General features: G+C 36.6%; 1 long non-coding RNA gene across 1 annotated transcript; it reads left to right on the forward strand.

The window, feature by feature from the left end:
- The first annotated feature begins 303 nt into the window (after window positions 1-303).
- LOC104605710 (uncharacterized) lies at window positions 304-12,810 on the forward strand. The gene is made up of 4 exons (XR_736682.3): window positions 304-856; window positions 12,185-12,268; window positions 12,363-12,440; window positions 12,529-12,810. It is a non-coding gene; the product is annotated as an uncharacterized LOC104605710 (long non-coding RNA).
- The last annotated feature ends 414 nt before the right edge of the window (window positions 12,811-13,224 follow it).

Genomic DNA, 13,224 nt, shown 5'->3' on the forward strand with positions numbered 1-13,224 from the left:
GGCTCATTGTTCATTTAAATAGAAAAATCTGAATTTTTAATTTAATTCTAATTTGAGTAGAAAAAATTGTTTTTTTTTTTTCAATTAGGTCGGGCTTCGGGCTCGGGCTCGGGTTTCGGGCTTTTTACCAGGGTCAGACTCGGGCTCGCCTGATATATTTTCATTAGTGACAAATGAAAGCCCGACCCGGCCCAGGTCTAATGCCCAGCCTTGCCCCGACCCACACATAAGACAGCATCCTAATTTATTTCAAGTAAAAAAAATAAATAAAAAAATAATTAAAATAACATTCACCCGCACGCACAAAGAAGGAAAAGAAAGGGAGCATTAGAGAGTGAGGTTTACAGAGGATGTGCGGTTGCCGAGAGAACGAAGGAGAGGAAAATAAGAAAAGAAAAGCAAGAGAAGAGAGGAGAGTATAGAGAGGAGGTGCCGGCTGTTGAGTATGGAGAGAAGGTGTCAGCTACTGAGTATAGAGAGAGAGAGGAGGTGCCGCTATTGAGAGAGAGGAGGTACCGCTGCCGAGACAGAGGAGGTGCCACTACTGAGAGAGAGGAGGTGCCATTGCTGAGAGAGAGGAGGTGCCGTTGTCGAGATAGAGGAGGTGTCGCTGCTGAGAGAGAGGAGGTGCCACCGAGTATAAAGAGAGACGAGCTATCACTGTTGAGATAGAGGAGGTGCTACGGCTATGTTCTAAGTCCAAAAACAAAACCCTATAAGAAAAGGAGAAATCAGAGATAGAAATACAGAGAGAACAAAGAGAAAGGCAAATAGTAAGAGAAGAGGTGTCGTTGCATATTCAAGTAAAAAAAAAAAAATTAAAACCTAAAATCATATTGGCTGAATCAATGTGTAGGTATGTGTTCTTTCTTTTTTTCTCCTCTTTATTATTTTTTCCCATGAGATGAAGCTTTCTGTCTTTAACCTGATTGTAATGTTGTGATTGCTTATTTCTCCTAAGATCGAAGTTGTTCTTTTGTTGTATTCATTGGATTATTAATCCCTTTAATGGCGTTTCTATGCTATTCCTTAAACCTCCCATGCATTTATTTTGGATATGTTAGCATTAAACCTTAGTATTAGATCATTTCTTGGTTGTTTCTTATTCTTTTACTTCTTGTTAGTAAACATCAATGCTACTTCTTTCATTTGTATAATATTCATTTTTATAAGCATTTGTATAATAATCAATGTTTTCAATATATTTATCTATAAAATTGTAAACAATTATTATTATTCAAAAAAAAAAAAACGAACTGAACTCAGAGTTGTGCACTGACAACCTCACTCACAAAAAACTGTAAAATCCCAAAATACATGCAATGTCTGTCTCTTCTCTCACAAGACAAAAGACCAGTGTACAAACCACTATGAAATTTTGCCTTTGGGTTTTTTCTCAAATTATTTCGGGGCAGATTCATGAAGCGGGTCGCCACAAATAACTCAAGGCACAAACATAACAAAGTTTTAATTTTTCACCTTGTTTTGGTCTTTAGGTTGTATATGGTTTGATAGAAAATAAAAGAGAAATAGAAGGTCGAGAAAATAAGAACTTTCCCTTGATTTTCATGTCTCTCTTACCATCTATCAAACTAAACATGACCTTGAGGCTCTCACTATTTCTCACATGGTTTTAAAAGGCTATTGAGGCAAGGCTGACCAAAAAAGTCTGGCCTCAATACCCTTTGTCTCCATTGCCAAGGCTTAGGCCTTGAGTTGTTAGAGGCCTACGCCTTTAAGCCTTTAGCCTTGTGATGTGCAAGGCCCAAAGCTTAAATAAGGACATTTTTTTGGAAATATTGTTAATGGGAGTCACTATTAAATTATATATAAGTGCAAAAAGGAGATAAGTCCTTAAAATATGGAATACCAAATGTAGCCATAGTAATCTACCAAACTTTAGTTTATGCCATTAAGGAGTCCACAACTTCCTTAAGAACTTATTCACTAAAAGACAAAGCAATATGCTTTAATAATTCAGCATATTCAGCTATTATCAAGTGACCCCTAAGTTACCTTATCCAAATTATGAATTGCATCATTAATTGTAGGATAGTTGAAAGGACTAAAAACACAAAACCAAATGATAAACCACATAAGAACAGCTTTATGACTCTCACTTTATCAATATGTTTGGCCTTATAACCACCCATGAAGGCAATCTTATCAATTCTTCATAAGAATAGCTTTATGACTCTCACTATGTAACAAGGTGCCAACAAGCTGGTTGGTAAGGTATGTATTTTGGGCCAATTGGAGCTGGTGACTCAGTTAGAGCTGAACTGTTATGGCACTGTGGCAAGAACTAAGATTAGCAAAACAGCTTGGTCTCCAAGATTTGGAAGTGGAAGGGGATTGAAAACTGGTCATATATTAAACAATAAAAAACAATTTAGCTCCTTGGATTTACATACACACATTAGGGACATAGCTTACCTTTCAAGGTAACTCAGCACCACTTTTAATTGGATTAGAAGATGTGCAAATGGAATGATTGATGTACTGGAAAAGCAGGGGGTCAATAGACATCTGTTTTTTTTTTTTTTGGATAAAAGTATAGATTTTTGTATTTGGGTATTTTTGGAGTGTTCCAACATGTTGTAACAAGCGTTAAATTATTTTAATGCTTAATTAATTTCTTTGCTAATAAAAAAAGTATATTATCACAATGTCTACAGAAGTGGTTGAACTTGAACTCATGAAAACTCTTCAATATTCGTAACTCAACAAGCCAGTTGTCTTTCACCACATTTATAGGAAAGCTTTGCTAGAAAAAATTACCCGTTTGGTAGGACCCGGATTGTGGCCACGATCCAGACTGAATTGGTCCAAATCCAATCACCCTAATTGGAGCTCATTATGAGGGTGTTGGACTTAAATAATTTCCTAATAAAACAACCCCATTAAAAGGGATTTGTGAGATTCAAATTTGAATTTAAATATCCTATTTATTTTGGAAACCATGGGGCTGATTACAAAGCAGGACTAGTGGCCAAATGGTATAATACAGAAAAAGGAGTTGACTACAATGAGATTTTTTCCCTTGTCTCTAAGAGAGATTCATTTAGAATAATCATGGCGTTAGTAGCTCATTATGACATGGAGCTACATCAAATGGATGTGAAAACAACCTTTCTGAATGGTGATTTGGAAGATGAAATGTACATGGAACAACCTGAAGGGTTTAAAGCGGAGGGCAGGGAAGATATGGCTTGCAGACTAAAGAAGGCAATCTATGGGTTGAAACAGGCCTCCCACCAATGGTACTACAAGTTCCACAATGTAATTACATCTTTCGGATACAAAGAAAATGCAATGGATCAATGTACATAAGGTTAGTGGGAGTAGTTTCATCCTACTAGTGTTATATGTTGATGACATCTTGTTAGCTAGTAGGGACATAAGCCTGTTACGCCAAACAAAAGAATTTCTAAAACCAAAATTCGACATGAAGGACAAGGGAGAAGCTTCTTATGTCCTAGGGGTTGAGGTTCTGAGAGATAGAGCCCGTAAAGTTTTGGGGTTATCCCAAAGGACCTACATTCAAAGGGTCTTAGAACGCTTTGGAATGGAAAACTGTGCACCAATTGTAGTTCCCATTCACAAAGGAGATAAGCTTAGCAGTGAAAGCTGTCCTCAAATTGAATATGAAAAAAGTTCCTTATGCATCAGCCGTTGGCAGCCTGATGTATGCACAGGTTTGCACAAGACTTGACATTGCGTTTGCAGTGGGAGTACTGGGTAGATTTCAAAGTAACCCAGGTAGGGAACATTGGGAAGCTGCAAAGAAAGTGCTTAGGTATCTGTAGGGAACCAAACAATATATTCTCACATACAAGAAAGGGGGCAAACCGAAACTGTGTGGATACACTGATTCGGATTATGGTGGTTGCCCAGAAACTAGAAAGTCCACATGGGGGTATATATTTCTACTTGCTGGAGGAGCAATTTCTTGGAGGAGCAGCAAGAAGAAGTTGAGAGCTTCCTCCATGATGGAAGCAAAATTCATTGGGTGCCATGATGCTACGACACATGCAATATGGCTGAAAAACTTTATTATCGGCCTGGGCACCCTAGTATTGGATTATGTAGATAAACCAATACAACTTCACTGTGATAATGCGACAACTGTGTTTTTCTCCAAAAATAACAAGAGCAATAGCCAAAGCAAGTACATAGATTTGAAGTACTTGGTAGTAAGGGACATAATACAAGAAGGAAACGTAGACATCCAACATATCAAAACTGACAAAATGTTAGCAGACCCCATGACCAAGGGGTTGTCCCCAGTGATTTATCAAAACCATGTGAAAAACATGGGTGTTGTCAGTTCGTTGGATGAATGCAGTTTAATTTAGTGACACGTGTCGGCGCCTCCTGTATTTGCAGATGTCCCGTGGTCCTTCATATTGTGCATATATATGAGATGACAGACTATGGATTGGAAACACAACAAGGTCCATACACTAAGGGTTGTGATGCGTAATTGTATAGTACATGAAAGAAAACTTGTATAATCCGAGGGTACCGCCATGATTTACATTATGCTAGCAACTACCTAAGTGGTTTGGTTGAATGTGTATACTTACACATTCATTGTTCTTAATCAAGCCAACTGTTCGTGTGTGTATATATATACATACATACATACATACATGTATCTTTCTCTATGGCCACCTTTCGGGCCAAGTGGGAGATTGTTAGAAAAAATATTACCCGTTGGGCAGGACCCAAATTGTGGCCCATCATGGTGGCCACGATCCAGACTGAATTGGTCCAAATCCAATCACCCTAATTGGAGCTCATTATGAGGGTGTTGGACTTAAACAATTTCCTAATAAAACAGCCCCATTAATTAAGGGATTTGTGAGATTCAAATTTGAATTTAAATATCCCATTTATTTTGGAAACCATGGGGCTGATTGATTGACAAAATTTATGGGAATTAAATTCCCTCTAATTAGGCAAGACCTTTGATAGGAAGATTGTCTAATAGAATGACAAGAGAGAGAGGACCCCTCTCCCCTAGGTGTGTGATCCCTCTTGGTTTTCTCCTTCAAGCTTCACCCTCATCCTGTTCTCCCAAGAGAGTGCTCCCTATCAGCACTAAACTAAAGAGTTAACACACAAGAGAGATCTACTAAAGGTCTAAGGGGATATTACAGTTCTTGCAAGTCACCGACTACAATCAGTGTGTAGTTGTTGAGTAGCTCGACTACATTAATCCGAATCAAGGAATCAAAGTCCAGTGGGGTTCGATCCAAGGAAGCAAAAAGCGGTTTCGATCAATACACTTATTGGTATGAGAGTTTCTTGCACAGAGGTTATGGCGACTGGAGGTAAAATTTTATTCCAACCTGTTCCAATGTCCCTCTCTTTTCACATGCTTCAGCCAACTGATAAGGGAAATCTGTTCCTCAAGATACATTCTCTAGGGTTGTGATCCCTCAATGAATGAGATGACACAGGGCTGAAGTCCTTGGGGGTAATCCACTGCTTTTGGAACATGGCGTTAAAATGGGCCCAAATCTCATTTAAGAAAATGAAATTAATCAATAAATGAGAGGATAGACATGGACATTACCCACTGCTTTTGTCTCGTCTGGAATTCATCCTTTCTCATTGTAGAGGATAGACATGGACATAGACTTTGTATTATTTGATTGACCTTTTAATGGCTTAAGGATTCTGGTGAAGACAAGGCTAAAGCTATCATTTCAATCACTCCTAATACTATTTGTTTCTATAACATAGCCACTTAATATTATGAATTTTAATTTTCTTTAGGGTTAATTAATTACTTATATATACCCCGTTTAGAGCTGTTAACCAGCATTGACAAGGACTCCCAACTATAGTTTTCTGTCCTTTTTTTTTCTGATGTAAAATTACAAACTTATTTAATAAAAGCTGTATAAGTTGTATATGACTATTTTCCTATTATTTAATAACATGCCAATCTAGTTGTATTGGTATATTATTATTTTCCTTTTTTTTTTATTGATGCATATCACTATTTTCTCAAAAGATACTTCAATATTATTAATGGTCTAGGAAAGAAGTGATGGCCATACTTACTAATGGTGGTGTCGGCTTGACTGACCAATAGCAACCAACATAAATGACTAACATGCTGTTAAAATGACATTTAGATTTGGATCTACTTTCATAACCAGGGGTGCCAAAGTTAAACCTGTAACCAAAAAATAAAATAAAAGCAAGTCTCTTTGAGCCATACTATAAGAGATAAGACCCTCTTTTAGGCTGTGTTTGGTTTGAAAGAAAAGGTAGGGAAAGGACTCTTCCCTTTTTTTAAGCCTCCTAACTTCTTTTACTTGATGATCAAATGAGCAGATCATGAGCATCCTACCACTATTTGGGCTGTAAATGGGTAAGATAAATTCTTGTTTTTTTTTTTCTGGGTAATTAGAAATTCGATCAGCCGAATTGAGATTAGATATACCCAGATACAAAGTCGATCCTATTAGTATTTGAATACAGTTTAAAATTGAAAAGGGAACAGAACAAAAGAAGAAAAGGGGACAGAAAATACAGAATAGTTGATCTGCATGCGTATGATGCTAATTTTTTTGGAAAGTATGGATGCCATGTATACTATGTTTTGTACGTACCCCGTTGTTGGATCAATGCAGGGGTATTCTATTTATTGACTTTCATCAGTATGAATTGAGTTTAGTTTTGTTTGGGGACTGAGTTCTCTCCCTTGGCTGAAACTCTAAAAGTACATTAGCCAAGCTTTTCAGTACCATTCAATAATCAATTTCCAATTTTCCATTAGGACATCTACTTCCTCTTTCAAAGATCTATCCTCTGGCAGCCCACCACTCCTCTAGACCTGTCAAGTTTTTTTGTTTCTTTTCTCCCCCCATTACTAATCATGCTGGTTAGCACATCTCATGGCAATATGATATCATATAAATTCTGCAAAGATGCATTTAGAGCTATCAGATGCATTCTTATAAATTCCCAGAAGAAACTGGAAGTAAAACCATGAAAGAAATGCTAGAAGTAAAAATATGTAATCTACAAATAATAATAAAGAATTCCTATTTTCTTCTCCAATATTTCCTTCTGGCCCAGGTCAGGAATGATCAATGCCTAGTATCTAGAACCATGCACTGCAATGCTTGACCTGGAGCACCTGACAGAAGAGGACATGCTTAATGATCCAAGATTTCAGGTTTCTAAGAAGGGAGCATATCCATGTCTTGTGGAACAAATGGGAGTGGCAACATGGGATCATCTTGAAGGCAGTAATAGGGGGAGGTGGAGGTCTCAAAGTAGGTCTTATCCTAACTGATGGGGTTTAGGAAGTAATTGGTAGTGAGGAGAGCTCTTTTTTTTTTTTTTTTGATAAATAACATCAATTCTATTAAAATAATGAATAGATACAAGAAGATCCCCTTAGAGGCGCGAGGAACAGCCTCTCCAAACAGCAAATACACAAACTACAACAGGGAAAACATGAATGTTGAAATTAAAACAATAGTTACAATTGTGCCCAGAACAATGTTTCCCTATTTATCCCTTGTTTTGCCAAGACATCAGCAAAAGCATTAGCTGATCTCCCAACCCATTGTACTGTTATAGACATGTTTCTTGTCAGCCATTTGAATTTCTTTAACTCATTTTTGTAGCCCCAAGTGACATCCTCTGGATTATTTAACCAGTCCACCACTGTCTTAAAGTCTCCTTCAATCAGAAGCTGCTCCACGCCCACTTCTTTTGCAAGAAGTATTCCTTGTATTGCAGCTAGCAGTTCTGCCCGGATAGAGTTCCCAACTCCTAAAGGGCCAGAGTAGATTAAGACAACCTCTCCAACCTCATTCCTCAGTACACCTCCCATCCCAGAGGGACCCGGGTTACCCTGGCTACTCCCATCAAAATTCAGCTTCAAAGAACCAAGAGGAGGGGGGACCCAGCTAGTCAATGCCCTTCCCTTGTAGGAGGAACAGCTTGCTACCAACTTCCAATCCTTCCAACAATCAGCAAAAGTAAAATGGTTAAATAATTCTGGAGTCTTTATCCAATGTAAAGACCTGGACAAAATGCAGTCCTTTAAGGTTTGACTGCTTCTTCTTTTCTCTTGGAAGATTCTGGCATTCCTTTCTTCCCATACTGTCCATAACAATGCTGCTCGTGAGCATTTCCACATTTTCCTTCCTCTTTTATGGGGCCAAGAGAAGAAAGAAGGGTTAAAGATTGTGCTTACTTCTGTTGGCATATCCCAACTAGACCCAAACAAAGATAGAAGCCAAGCCCAGAGCTCTGCAGTGACACTACAAGATAAAAATAGATGATTACAATCCTCACCATGAGATCTTCAAAGAATGCACTAGTTTGGTGAAATATAAAGGATGGGTCTTCTCTTTTGTAGGTTGTCCATTGTGTTTACTTTACCATGCCACACTTCCCAACACAAAGCTATCTACAAAGAATGCACCACACTTCCTTGAAAGGGAAACTCTGATGAGAGGGAGATTGACAGAGGAACTTGAAAAGGAACCACAAGAAAAAGACCCTTTGGGGTGAATGGTCCAAATCCTTTTATCAGGTTTTGAGGGATCCAACCAAACCTTATCAAGGAGACATAGAAGAGTAGACAAACACTCAATTTCCTCATCCCTTAATCCTCTATGGAAACCAAGATCCCAAGACAAAGTTGGTAAGGATAAATTCGACGGAAGGAATTTTGAAATCACCTCATTTTTATACAAGGAAACAGAGTACAATGAAGGAAAAAGGTCTTTCAAAGAGAGATCTCCAACCCAAATGTCCTCCCAAAACTGAATAGAATTACCTGAACAAGCATCATACCTGACACAGCTAAGGAACTGCGGAAGAACTTTGTGAATTGCTTTCCAAGGTGTGGCTAGGTTAGCCCTCCTTGATGCACCAGCATCCCAACCACTCTCTGGACATCTATGAATACTCTTCACTACTTCGTGCCAGAGTCTATCCCGCTCCAAAGGCCATCTCCACAACCACTTCCCTAAACAAAGCTCTTCCATTTAAACTGAAATTGTATGGGGTTTTTATTCTCCCTATATTTGGTTTTAGTCACTCTTGAAACCAGAATGAAATCTCCAAATTTTAAATATTTTGTTAATTTTTTTTTATCTTCTAGTTAATTATTAAAACAACCTGGTTTTTGGATTATATTGCAGGCAAGGTATGTGCCTTTTGTTAATTAGTTTGATTTGGTAAGTTGGTTCTTCACGAGTATGGAGTTTTGTTTTTTATTTTTTATTTTTCATAAAAGGCACTTCCATATTGCTATGCTTCCAAATTTGAGTAGTAATTGCTTTACACTTGAGTATCAGTATTTAGAAATGCTCATCTGTTTAATTAGGCCAATCAGTCCCCCCCACCCAAGATCCCTCCTATTTCTTCAACATTGGAGGAAATATGTGGTTAATCTGAACTGTCCATTAGATAGGAGAACTCTGGATTTGATAGTACTTATTCTCTCTCTTAAGTGTGGTTAGATGCAACACTTAGACCTGCAAATAATTGTTCTGCTTTTATTTGTAGAAAGGTTGCCTAATCAGATCGATCAGTTGACATTTAGAGAGTGATAGATCAATACATGCACTAAGGTTGGTTGTATCATGTAGTTATTTCAAAAGTTGCACTAAGAGGGTTATGGGGTGATAGATCAATCCCTCGTATTTACCTCCACCATATGAGGGAAGCTAGATTTTTGACATCCAGTATAGCTACTCCATTTAATTGGATCCCTATGGTTGTGAACTCCTTTGCTGATTACCTTGCTAGGGAGAAAGCTAATGGGACTGATTTGTACTAGGCCCTAATGTGAGAAGCAGACAGGTGTGATTAGGGATTCTCTTAGCTTTTTATGATTGTACCTTAGGGTCTAATCTATGCAAGATTTTTTTCCTCTATTATTTGAAATAAAATTCTTACTAATTTATTACTGATAAAAAATAAAATTATATTGTCTCAATTTATAGAAGACTTAATCTCCCTTTTCATACTCAAAAATTGACTAGAAACAACTTTAATTACTTCACAACTAATACAAAACATAGATAATCCATAGGACCACTCAAATAAGAATTTAACCTCCTAAAGTAATTCCAAATACTCATTATTAGTTCTACTAAAACTAGACAAATGAAAAACAACTTCAGCATAGGACAAGAAAATGGAAAGGCTCAAAACCCATAAGGACTAATATACATATCAGTAAAATGGCCATAACTTTCTCAAAACGTGTAGGTTTGCAAAATCATGGTCTTGTTGGATAGATAACTCATTAACTTTTTCTAATGTCGCCAAATCAAGTCAAAAAGAAAGAAAGAAACAGATTTTAAGTTTTAACACCTAAAAAATAGGTAAAAGAAAAGTGATGTAATTTCAAAGTTAATTCATTTAAGTTTCATCTGATCTTTCATAAAGAAGTAATCCCTACTGTACGCTTAAAACATTACCGAAAGAGACTCCAAAAGTAATATCACACAAGTTATTTCATCAATTCCCCAATTGTTTTATCAATCTTTTCAACTACCAACATATGGGCTTTAAATAAATAGCACACAAGCACATTTAAAGAAGAGATTTTATCAAAGTTATTTTCCCTCCCAAAAGAGACGTAATTTTTTATACAAGCTAGAAGTTTCTTCATGAACCTATTAATTACTAGATTCTAAAATCCAACCATTTCTGGATTTCCACCCAAGGCCAAACCCAGGCAGTTATGGGAAGAGGAGACATATCACAACCAAAGCATTGAACAATAGCAACCAATGCTGCATGAAACATTTTATTTATGTTAGATGGACACTTCAAAATGTTGTTGGACCCATGTCAAAGACTCAAAAACATGTCAACACTGACCTAGCATAACAATTGAAGGGAATCTTCTGTGTATCTTCTGTTTGTTTCAGACATGCCCTTATTCTATCTATAGCCCCTGATGGCTAGAGAAGTTTGGGACCCACAACCAATCAAACCCTTGGTGGGTTTGGAAAACTTAAAACCTGAAAGGTTTTCTCTTCTCTTGAGTCTTAAACTCGTAAAAAAGGTTTTCTAGCTTATTGTCCATTAAATGCTTATCCATTAGATTGATTGACATGACCAATGCCCCTTGATGGGTTTATACTATTTTCCTGGAAGCTTCCTACTTCAAACTTTAGGGTAAGAAAAAAGAATATAGGAAGAAAAAGGCAGCATTCAAGCTGTAGACTATAGTGGGTGGTTGGCTCCAAATTTGGTATGTTAAGGGTAGTGGCCAGTCTGCAAGCTAAAAGTAGCTTGTATTTAGCAATCTTGATCTTGTACCTAAAAAAACATGAGATACATGATAGATATTGTAATTACTGTTAAGAAGAGACTAGCAATTATTCCTTAGTTTAAGAAAGAAAAAAAGAATGTTTGTTTCTGCTAGAGGTAAGAAAAAGAACATAATAGTAAGAGAAAATAAGATTTTGAAAACAAAATAGATATTTCATGAAGTGCTGGTATGTGCATTATCAAACAATTGACATGATTCTTCTCAACTTCTACACTTCTATTAGAGACCAAAACCGTGGTGGCGTTGGACTTCCACTCTAGCATTTCAATATAGAATGCATGCAACGATGTAACACTATAGTGGTTTTCTTTAGAAATATCCCTAAAAGCTAACCTTGACCTGATTCAAAAACTCCTACCACATCCCCTATAACTTAGAAAGCAACAACAATCGCTCTTGTTCCATATTTGACACTCACAATAGAAGAAACCAACAGAAATGTATCTTTTCAATACAGGTAAAGAAACATAGAAAAACATGGCACAAATGGCAGCAACCTTCTCTTAGAAAAAAGAAGAAGAAAAATGGGGGAGATAGAACTTCTTTCTACACCGAGAGAGCAAGAAACCGAAGAAGGGGAAAATGAACAGAAAGAAGAGATAAAGACCAGAGACAATAGAATGAGAGGAGAAAAACGAAGGGAATAAGAGAGCGATGAGATAGGTTTTATATGAATGGGTAAGAGTTTGATTGTAGAGTTGGTGGAATTCATTTGAATTATGATAGGTAGTCTTCGTTTTGCTCTTATAGGTTCCCTAAGAATAAACAATTTCATGATAGTTTTAACTTTTTTATTCTTTGTTTAGACTGAAAAATATTTTACTCATATTTTTCTACTGCTTCTAGGTGCAGAGCCACGGGTCAGCAAATACTCCAGTTCAGGGTGGGAATAATTTCCATCCCATTCCTGAAGTAACACCACCAAACCTAGTAAGTTATTATAAGTTCGGTTTTATTTCTCATTTACTTACATCTTTTACCATGAAAATAATAATGCATTTTCATAACTGTCCTTTATGTGTAGAGATGTGAATTAGCAACACCTCCAATTCATAGTGGAGATAATTCTCATCCCACTCCAGAAGTACCATCACCAAATCTGGTAATCTATTATAAGTTTGGTTTATATTTCATTTGCTCACATCTTTTAGTGTGAAAATAATATTGTATTTCTTTGTGCTTTGTAACAGATGCAAGAGCCTAGAGCAATGTCATCTCAAGTGCCTACAAGAGGGGGGAGAAGGGGAAGGAGAAATGAAAGGGAAAGGGAAAGGCACTCTGATTAGTGTTTTATTTTCCTTTATTTGTAATCTTTTTGGCAAGGAAAATACACTCTTTTGATGAGTGTTTTATTTTCCTTTTTTGTAATCTTTTAATTTCATATGAACTAAAATGTGAACATTTGTAAATATATATTACCTTTTATTAAATACTAGATTTCAGTTTTTAATGATATTATCTTTTAATTTGAATGGTTTCGTGTGATTTAATGAATGGATTTAAGATTTTTGTCATATATAATTGATCTAGAAACAGGTTAATATGAGCTCTATATTGGGCTATGGCAAACATACAGGTGGTGTTTCATGCCACCAAGGTTTTTGATGATGCTTATTATTAAATGTCACAAAAGGAAATTTACTTTTTGGCACTATTTGTGACATTTAAACACATGTCATTAAAAGATGCCTTTTTTCATGTCGTTTCTTAAAACGTCACAAAAATAAACAAATAAATTTCACCAAAATTGGGCATAGGTGACTCTTGAAAACTTTTGGTGATGTTGTTAAACGTCATAAAAAGACTGTTTTTTGTGACGTTTGCGAAAACGTCACAAAAATAAACAAATAAATGTCACCAAAATTGAGTGTAGGTTATTCTTGAAA

The sequence above is a fragment of the Nelumbo nucifera genome, chromosome 1 (assembly GCF_055504915.1).
Source record: "Nelumbo nucifera cultivar China Antique chromosome 1, China Antique-T2T, whole genome shotgun sequence".
NCBI lineage: Eukaryota > Viridiplantae > Streptophyta > Magnoliopsida > Proteales > Nelumbonaceae > Nelumbo > Nelumbo nucifera.